Raw genomic sequence first — 10973 nt, 5'->3', positions numbered from 1 at the left:
TTTCTGCTACCTTTGTTTTATGATGGAAGGATGTGTTACATTTGTTTTTGGTGCATTTGTTTAACTACGAAAAGATGTGTTGCTGTGTTACCTTGTCTGCCTAAGGCACCTGATTGGTCTAATAAAGAGATGAATGACCAATAGCTAGGCAGGAGAGGGATAGGCGGGGCTGGTAGGCAGAGAAAATAAAAAGAAGACATCTAGACTCATGAGAAGGAGAAGAGAATGAGGGAGAAGGAGAACGAGACACCCAGGCCAGCCAGACATAGAGTCAGCAGGAAAGAAAGACGTACAAAAGGAGAAAAAAGGTAAAAAAAAAAAAAAGCCTCAAGGCAAAATGTAGATAAAGAGAAACAGATTAACTTATAAGAGCTAGCAAGAAATGAACATAAGCTAAAGCTGAGCATTGTTAACTAACAAGAAGTCTCTGTGTCATGATTTGAGACCTGGGTGGTGACCTCCCCCCCGCACCCATTGCCAAAAAAGAAAGCCTGGTACACATAGTGTTTTAATGTATAAATTACCAGATCTTAGAAAAAATTTCTCGCGTTCTGACATTTATGTTTTTATTTTCGACTGTAAATAACCTAGGCAAATATTCATAAAACTACATAGAAAGGTGATGGCAACATGCATCAGGAAGGCAGGAGAGTGTCTCTTAACAGTTATTTGTTTATTCAGTATATACTTTCGTGTGAGTGCGGGCACAGGAGAGCTTGGCGAGGCTGGGTCTGTCTTGGAGCCAACACAGTCTAAACTCCAGTGTTGCTGGCCCAAGAGCTTCTGGGCAATTCCCCTGCCTATTTTTGCTACAGGAGTTACAGCAAAGCTTTAAGCAATTCAGATGTGCCTGAACCCTTTCATGTGGCTATGCATATTATCTGCATCACGCTAGAGCAGCCTTGCATATGTCACACCCTTCCGCCCTCCCCCCCTCCCCCGAACCTTCACAACGCCAGCCCGCAAACAGCCTTTCCAGCCAGCCATGTTTTAACTGCTTAGGAAAACGAGATTCCACATGGTCCATATCCCACCACCTAACATCTAGGTAATTAGGGAATGCCTTAGCTAGTTTTTTATTTACATTTTATTTGTTTATTTTCACTATACAAAGTGAAGGGTTTCAGAAAGATATCTTAGTAAGTATGCAACATATTTTGATCCTGTCTGCCTCCCGTCACCCTCTGCCGTCTCCTTCCTCATTCTCAGTCGTCCTCTTTCTTATCACAATCTTTCTTCTGCTTTCATTTGTATATGTGTATGTATATATTTGAGAGTCTGTGCAAAAGAGGAAATAGATGGCACTTGCTTTTTTCAGCCTGTAAATGGTTTGTGTGTGTGTGTGTGTGTGTGTGTGTGCGCGCGCACTTGTTTTTATAGTTCTGACACATGCTTAAAATAGGAGAGTGCTCAGAAACCAAGTATGTGGGTATGTGGTGGGGGCAGACACAGAGAAGAGAGGGAAAGGAACTACCCAGGGAGCCACAGAACTGGTGTGAACTTGCTCTAATGTGTGGTCTACCTCCATTTTCCTACCCGGTATGTCTAATCTGAACCATCTGGGGTTCAAATCGTGTTGCTGTTCCTCATAGCAATAGGAGTGGAATTTTATCTGCCTGCTCACTCCCCAATCCAGGCCCACAATGTACTGTATATACCCATATTGAACAGCATGAGATGGTTCTCATTGTCAAAGTGATGGGATTTCAGGGCTGGGATCGTTTACAGTTAATGGTGTGACATTAGTAGGTTGATGGATTTAGCTTCAGCCTCAGGAGCTAAGTCCAGCTCAATCATCTGACTCCAGCGATGCTGTAACAGTTCAAAAGGACATCTCAGAGCTGCCAGCTGCCAGTATGCTGCTTCTCAGATAAGTCAGGCCTGTTCCTTTGACTTCTGAGCAGACTGAGCTCACAGCAATTGCCAAAACCCATTAGCTGCAGAAGATGAGGACTTACCTTAAGCCCACTTATGTATGAAATGGAATCCTTGTAGCTAACACATGTAATTCACACAACTGGAATTTGTAGGCAACGTGTAGTCAGTGGTCAAATGGAACGTGTCCCTAGACACCACACCACCCTTCTCACTGTGTCTCTTTGTGCCGCTCAGACCTGAATGATCATACAGAAACTATATTAACTACAACACTGTTTGGCCAGTGGCTCAGGTGAATTTCTAACTAGCTCTTATATCTTAAATTAACCCATTTCTATTAACCTATGTATCACCACGAGGCTGTGACTTACCAGTAATATTCTGGCATCTTTTTCCTTCAGTGGCTTTATGGCATCTCTTTGACTCCACCCACTTTCTTTCTGTATCTCTTTTTGGATTTCCTGCCTGGCTTTATTTTGCTAAGCCATTGGCTAAAACAGTTTTATTCATCCACCAATAAAAGCAACACATATACAGATAGACATCTCACTTCATCTCCCCTTCTCTGTCTAATTAAAAAGGAAAGTTTTAACTTTAACATAGTAAAATTACATATGCAAAACAGTTATCAAGCAAGAATTATAGTTACAGTGTTTAGTCAATTTACATTTGGCAAATTAAGGAAATACTCTATCATCTATCCTATATTTGTGAGTCTAAAATTTTATATCTAATTTATCTTTTATTACAACTAAAGAAAACTATAATTATAAATATCTAGTCTTCAAGTCCATCAAAGACCCCAGAAGGATATAATATTTCCTAAGTAAGCAGGAAGTGCATTGTAAACAATGTCCAAAATTCCAGAACTGACAAAAATAATGTGCTGCCTGAATAGTCACCCAAAGTTCATTTGTAATGTTGGGGCATCCATCTTCAGCCTGTAGGCCCATAATATCTGACAGACTTTTCAGTAAAGCAGGAAATTTGAAGATCTCTTTTGCCTTCGACTGGCAAAGTTCATCAATTGCTTTCTTCTGTGTCCTGTAGAATGTCTGACAGTTTTTTTTCTGTGAAGCAGGAGCACTGAAGGACAATTCTGTCTTTTGGAAAGTTCAGCAGTCACCTTTCTGTGGGCCCTGAATGTCCAGTTTATACAGCATACCATCAAACAGTCTAGGAAAGAGCAGTTTCTTGCCCAAATAGTTAGACTTGTCACATTGAAGGCAAATTCCATAACGACTTTCTTCAATACCCATCAATCTCTCTGAATTAATTGGTGCTACCAGAAGCAGACATGTCTCACTGCCAGTAAAAGTCTAACTTCTTAAAACATTTTTAAATGCCATATTCTGTTGGTCTTTGAAATGTTGAAGATTATCTAATTGAAATATATCTCTCTATATCTAGAAAACCTAACTAATATGACTAAAAGTTTGATTATTATAGATGACTATCTTTTAATCTGTATTTCTTAATTGTACATTACATTTTTAAATGATTTGCATAAATATAATACCTTAAACAAGAGTAGAAATGTGTATATATAGTATAACAAAATTGATCTTAAATTTGTATCAATAGACCAAAATCTATTCCAATGTAAAGTATTCATTCCTATATTGTATCTCTCCCCCATTTTTTTTAAAAAAAAGATTGACTGTGACAATTAACCCTTTATAGCCAATCCCTTTTAAATGAAAACAAACATTTATAAACAATCATTTTGGAAATTTGGGAATAATTTTCTCCAAACTACTTTCTGCTGATTGTTGGTCAAAGTCTTTTTAAGGCTCATGAAAACCTTTCACAGGGTTTTGTTCTATCAAACCACTTTATCCTGGAAGGAATCCATAGGTTCCCATCCTCTGTGAAAACAAAAGTAGAACCTCTTTTCCCAAATAACATATCCTTAGATTCAAATTTTGAAGTCAAGGTACCTTTAAAATATACATATTGGTTTAGCTTAGCAGCCTCCAGAATCAAATGTCTCTCTGTAGTCAAAAAATTCAAGGAAAACACAATAATATACACAATCCAGATTCTTTGTTTATTTTTTCATCTTTTCATAGTCCATTTTATTCTATTTTTCCTTTAAGAACTTCAGTTTATTATCCTTAAATTATTTTTTATCTATGATTCTATCTTTTATCATCTCTGTCTTAAGTCCACGTATATTGGTCAAATATAGTATGGCCTTTTTTGTCATCTGAATCTGTCTTTTCTGTGTATCTGTAATCATTTTCTGACCAGGCTTAGCAACCCCACATGAGTTTCATTTTCCATTTTAATCGTATATTCTTCTCTGTCTCTGAAATCTCACTCTGGAGCACTGGAGTGCTCTTGTCACTTATTCCTAAAGACCCAGAGTTTGTGTCAGTCTCAATCATCAACTCCATGGGCAGATGTAGCTCTCCCTCCCACCCCTACAACTCAATAAACAAATCTTGCCATAAAGGCAAACACAGATGACTGGACATTGTACAGGACTGGTGGTCAATGACATATATAACTCAGTGAAGTCAATTTAGGACCAGAGACTTGATGAATAGTAGCTTGATGGGTGATAGGACTAATATTTTACTGGTAAGTTGAGTGAACAAGATGACCCACTGCAGGGTAGCAGTGGTTATCCAACCATGTGAAGGCCTGAGCAGAACAAAAGATATTCCTGTAAGGAAAGCCTAAAGAAGTCTTTCTGCCTGGCCACACTGGAACTGGAACATGCTTTCTTGCCTTCTTACCTTTGTACTCAAACCAAAGCTGTGACTCCCTCTGGCCCAAATCACTAGTGTCTGTTATTTATTATTTACTATTTTGCATGTGCCAGTAGCCTTGGGTAAAGCTGGAAGACAGCCCTAGTTCTCGTCTCCTGCCTTTACTTGGGCTCCAGGGACAGAACTCTGGTTATCTCGGCAACAAGTATTTTATCTGCTCAGCCATCTTCTCTAAATCAGTTTATATTCCTAAAACCATACTTAGCTCCTAGAATGACTGTCAAAGCTGCAATTAAGTTCTGTGGTTAATGACTGTAATCCAAGACAGCGACTGCAAAGAATGTTGGAATCCCCTTGAGTAGCAAGTTACTATTGTATGTAATAAGCCAAGACAAAATATGGCACTATTGCACTAGGCTGAGACCTGACATCAGTGACATCAAGATCCATGGGAAATGCCAGTGGAAATGCCTGCCTCACCTTCCAGCTAAGGTTCATTTCTGATGCCAAGCCTGACTGCACTCGCCACCATGAGGTGACCACTCCAGTTCTCTGGGTCTGTTTTTGATTCTGTTACATGAGTTCATCGGTCTACAGGGCCACCCTGTGGCTGCGCGGTCTCTGAGTGATCCTATAGGACCCTGCACTCACAGATGCCTCATACCTGCGCTGCTGAAGTGCTCTCTCTGTCTTCAAATTCGCCATGGATTTTTTAGCAAGGAGCCCAGTGGTTTCAGTTTGTACAATGCCTACAAATGATGCAATGGGCATGTGGCCCAGGTCAGTGAGTCCAGGGATTGCTCTTGTCTGCCTATGCAACAAAGAGACTAAAGCCCTGCTTAATTAGAAGGGGAAAAATAAACAGAACTAAAACTATTTATTAAAGGATATCTCAGAGTCTTCTCTATAAGAATGTGCTTTGTAACTCAGGTTCAAGTCACTTTCTAAACAACCTGGCCACAAAGTCCCTTCTAACTTTTATTCATTCTTTGTTTAATTTTTAAAAGGACATAATCTATGCAGTAAATACTACACAGAACACATTCTGAATGTTTAATGTTTGCTTAGATGTCTTCATAAAAATTCTGATTATTGTCAGGAGTCATGTTTCACATGAACGGAGGGTCAGGGGAACAAGGCTGTGATTAAGGAAGAGAATCAGTGTCAAGTTCCACGTGCAAAAGTGAATAACGCTATTTGATGGCCCAGGACTCTGCTGCAAGATTTACCTGCTGCTCCCTCTCTAATGCCTGTATCCACTCATGTCTTTCATTCTCTGGGTTTTCGTTTATGTCATTTCATTTATATTGTGTCTACCTCATTGTCTTACTCAATCTAGTAAATTCTTTTTCCAGCATGTATCTTTCATTTGCCTGCCTTTATCCCTCCAGATTTGTAAAACACAGCCACAGATGAATCGATGCTGTGCGGTGCTGTTCTGCCCAGTCAGTCTGTTCTCTACTTGGTACTCCGAACTCACAACGTCCTCGGGATACTGTCTGGTAAATGCACTCTTTGTAGTGGCTGCTGCCTTGTGAGACAGGAAGCCATTTGCTTCTACAGCTGGCCTCCTCTGCGCTTCCACACGCAGACCACAGTGACATTTTGAGACTTTCTAGTTAACCTCAAGTTCTCTGTTTTTTGTTTGTTTGTCTCTAGTTTAGATTTATCACCTGTCTACTACTCAATGGTTCTTATTCGGGTCTCCACCCAAAATCGTCTCCTCATGGAGACCGTCCATATCCCTGTTGAGACTTTTCTAACAAAGGTACCCTCCCTGCAGCGAGGGCTGAGGCAGGCTAGAAAAATGGGGAGAAATAAGAGGACAAAGGAAGGGACGCACCCAAATAATGCATAAAATGGAAAGTACCTACAGAGATGGTGCTGTTTGCCTAAAGAAACCTCAGGAAGGATATTAAAACCATTTCATGCAGAAGGCCTGCGGCCTTGGCTTTAGCGGTGTTCATGGGTCTCACATATTCATAAATCTCAGCAATGCTCCTCCCCGTCTACCTCCCAATTTCACTTACAAAAGGGAATTCTTTTGGGAAAGTAAGTAAATGAACTCATATAGTTTTACTTAATTTTTAGACTACTTCAATTTTAAGCTTCGCACAGTTTTTTGGACCTTGTTGTCCACCGTTTGAGCAACATAACTTGGGCTATTGAGGAAGGGGACTCCCTAGGCTCCTGGCAGCATTGTAAGACTATGTGTCCTGACTCTTGCTTTGGATGACACCTAGTGAATGGTGTAGGAGGTTCTTCTGTCTTTGTGTTGCTTTCATTGGTTGAATAAAGAAACTGCCTTGGCCTTTCGATAGGGCAGCACATAGGTAGACGGAGTAGCCAGAACTGAATGCTGGGAAGAATGGCAGACAGAGAGCCACCATGGAGCTGCCAGGTCAGACATGCTGAATCTTTCCCTGTAAGCCACGACCTCGTGGTGACATACAGATTATTAAAAATGGGTTAAATCAAGATGTGAGAGTTAGCCAATAGGAGGCTAGAGATAATGGCCAAGCAGTGTTTTCATTAATATAATTTCTGTGTGGTTATTTTGAGTGTAAGCTAGCTGGGCAGCCGGGATGAAATGCAGGCCCTCTCTCCCTCAACAAGTGAAGGCCATTACAGTCTACTCTCCACACAAGGTGTCATTCATTCATTTATTTTCTTATTGTCTTATGGCAGAATACAGATGCCTTGAAAGGAGGGATCAGGTCTCCCTTGTCTCTCTGATTCTTATCAAATGTCTGACATATAGGCTATGCTCACTAAGCATTTGATCACCGAATGGACCTGTGAATGGATTTCTGGCTTCTCATGGAATCCTTGCTCTGAATTCCTGCAGCTGTCTGTGCTTCTTCTACAACCCTTGTATTTGGCTTCTGTGCATTCATTACTCGGGGGCTCGTTACAAACTCTTCAAGTTGTAACTCACAGAGTTTTGTGCTCTGTAGTTGAGGTTGGCACAGAACAGGCACTCAATAATTCTGATTGGTTTAATTTGAATAAGTGAAAACTTTCAATGATCTACTAAAAACTAGAAAAGTGAGTTTTTGCTTTGCTTTATTTATTTTCAAATAAAACCATCATCTGGAGATGGCTCAGTTGTTACGATTGCTAGGTGCTCTTCCAGAGGACCTGGGTTGGATTCCCTGCATCCACATAGCAACTCACAACTGTTTCTAATTTCAGTTCTGGGGAGCCAACCCTGTCTTCTGATCTTCGTTGGCACCAGGTAAGCAAGTGGTGCTCAGATATATATGCAGGCAAAATCCTCACACATATAAAATAAAAATTAGAATAAAGGAAAATAAAGCCACGGGAAATATTGAGCTCCTTGCCCAAGGCAGGCACGTTTCCCAGCCATTCAGCAATCTTGGAGAACAGCCTAAGCACTGATCTCCACTGATCCAAATCAGCTTCATTAAACACTTCTGGCCCTGTGAGATGGATGGCTTGTGGGCACAGCCTTGACAGCCAGGAGGAGAAGATCTCCACCTCCAGGTGCTCCCGATGGATGGCTTGTGAGCACAGACTTGACAGCCAGGAGGAGGAGAAGATCTCCACCTCCAGGAACTCCCGTCCTGCTCCTGGCCCTGCCAAGCTGGAGAAACTTTCAAGGAGAAACTGCTGTGGGAACAAGGATGAAAACAATGTCCCTGTTTCTAGATGTTTTGACAGGTTCCCTCCATGTGGGGAGGAAGCTTGAACACACCACACACATTTATGTAGGACTGTAGCAGTGATAACTTTTGAAAAGAGAACGTTCAAATGAAGGGACCATGACCACTCTCCCGGTCATTGTGTCTCCACAAGTGCAACCCTGCATCCTAAAAGATCTGGTCTAGTGAGTGAACCCCAATGAGATGATGCGCGGTTAGCACCTGCCACTTTAGCGCCCAGCAGAAATGTGACCGGAATGGTTTCAGCATGGGCAGGAGCAGCTCTTTCAGCTCTCGAGAACCTGTAGGAAGAAAAGTCCCACGGTCTTACAGACCCCACAAGGACAAAACTTTGTCATTCAGCCAGGAGGAGTTTAATCTGGGTCAACCGGAGAGTGACCCTAGAAAAGTCACATTTTCTTGCTTTACAAATATTGTTTTCCGTTCAGGGTGAGGGGTGGTCATCTCTCTCCCTGGAAGCCTGTTTGTTGTTCAGGACAGCTAAGAAATCGATGGTCAATTGGCACCTCATACTTGAAAATCTCTGTCAGATAATTTACTCCTACCAGCAGGAGAGGACTCAGATTGCACAGAGACAGTCATGTTTATTATGTCTTCCTTTCTCAGTCTAGTTCCTGTGTGCAAGTACAGGAAGCGTGTTTCCTGGAAGAAGAGCACAGCTGCCAGGAAGTCACGGACGCTCAGAAAAGTCCTGAACTGTAAAGATCCATGAGACTTTGTGAATGTAGAAAACGATTAGCTCACTTGTGAATTCATTGAAGCAAGTGATTGGGGGACCGTGGAAGATCTTTGAGCTGAAGCGCCCTGATTTGGGCAGAGAGAATGACTCCTGGATCACAGGCTCTGCCCTTGTGTCCTAATCCATATGTAGTGTTTACCCAGTTCTACAGTCATGGGCAGGAGATGATTAACAAAACAGGGACCCCCAGAAGCTGGTCTATGTACAAGGTTAACGAATGGGCTTTGAAGGAAATCTGTGACAATGACAGCCATTTAAAATCATTGCTTCTAAAGTTTTTTCTTTCTAGCTTTAGAATGGCATCTACATTATCTGAATCCTGTAATGTTTTGGTTTCTTGAAGGACTGTGAATTGTGGAAATGAAACACATTCATGAAAGATGATTTTAAAAGGAAATTTTTTAAGTAGAAGAGAGAAATGGTCACCGTCCTTGACATTCAATATTGTAAAAGCAGATGGAGCAAAATGGCAGGGAGCTACTGCCACAGGTTTCCAAATGATACCACCTTAGAGGACCCTCGGACCACTTGACAGTTCTTCCCTCCATCTTACTAGTTGCCACAGTGGCTCAGCAGCAAGAGGGACATTTATTAAGGGAGCCTGTTTAATGGCCAAGGCAATAGAGTGGGGACCCACACAGTTACGGAATGAAACCACATACAGGAATAGGCCACAAGGTTCATCAGAGAGGACGGGGTGTAGATGAAGCCCGGCACAGCCGTGGAGAGAGACACTCATTTCCTGTTTTCAGCCCTGAGTAGGCCCTTCTAGATATGGGAGGAAGTTCTCTGATATTTGAACATGCTCACAAAATGTCTGCAAAAATATTTCCCCTTGTCCATTTCAGAGCATGCTAATCAGAGAGGCTCTTTAAAAGCAGTATTTTTATCTGAATTTCAAATTCATTCACACCCATTAGCTGCTCAATTAGGTGAAGCAAACTTTTAGTTGCATGCCAGGGGCTTCATTTAATTTGCCTGGAATAAGCAGTTGGCCCTAACTGGGGAAACACGTGTGTGTTTGTGTGTGTGTGCACGCACTTGTGTGCATGTATGTGTGTGTGCATTCGTGTGTGTGTGTTTTTTCCAAAAATACTAAATCAGAGCAGTATTTTAAAAAATTCCTAAAATGCCAGGTATAAATTGGCCATAGTTCACATTGTACAAGAAATTAAAGATTTAATAGCTGGTGTAGAGACACGTGAGTCTCCTCCCCGAGGCTGCTCTCTCTCCAGGTGTGTGTTTTTTCCCCTCTTCAGAACAACTCATGAAGACATCAGTTCTTCAGACAAAGGAAGCTTTGTGTTTGGCTCTGTCTGGGTGGGTGTTTAATTTGAGCAAGTACTTAGCGAAAGAAAAGTTGTCTTTAGAAATCCCGTCTAATGGATTTTGATGCAAAGTTTAACTCCTTTTAAAATGTTTTCCAGTTGTCATACAATTTGCCGAGCGTTTCTGCTCAGCAAACATATTTGGCCTAAATGCAGCTCAGAAAAAGAAAATAATTTAACTTTGTAAGAAACCATTCCTTTATTTTTGAGTCATGTGAGAAAAGATCCAAGACATACTCTCATATAAAGGAAAGCTAGGAGCAGGTGCAATTCGTATAGTCAGGTGTGCAGTCCTCTCCTGGTAGCGTCTGTCTCATTGCATGTTGCGGACATGTGTTGTGTAGAAGCACGCAGAGGTCGGCCATCAGAAGGTCCCAGCACAGATCCTTCTCTGATGCCGATAATCACTATATGTTTTGGAAAAGTCGTCTGAAAATCCCCGGATCACATTGTCTTGGTATGTCAATATATGAGAAGGTGAAGGAACAGAAGAAGAGTTTAGTGTGGTACACAGGCTGCCTTTACCAGAAAGACGCAGACATGTAGTCAGGTAGGAAAGTCGGGCGCAGTGCGGGTCCAGACAAGAACAGTGAGGTGGAGGAAGACGGAAAAGTAGGCTGAGCGA

This window comes from Microtus pennsylvanicus, chromosome 17 (assembly GCF_037038515.1).
Source record: "Microtus pennsylvanicus isolate mMicPen1 chromosome 17, mMicPen1.hap1, whole genome shotgun sequence".
NCBI classification, from domain to species: domain Eukaryota; kingdom Metazoa; phylum Chordata; class Mammalia; order Rodentia; family Cricetidae; genus Microtus; species Microtus pennsylvanicus.
The sequence above is the reverse complement of the archived record's forward strand: the minus strand, read 5'-3'. Positions refer to the sequence as shown.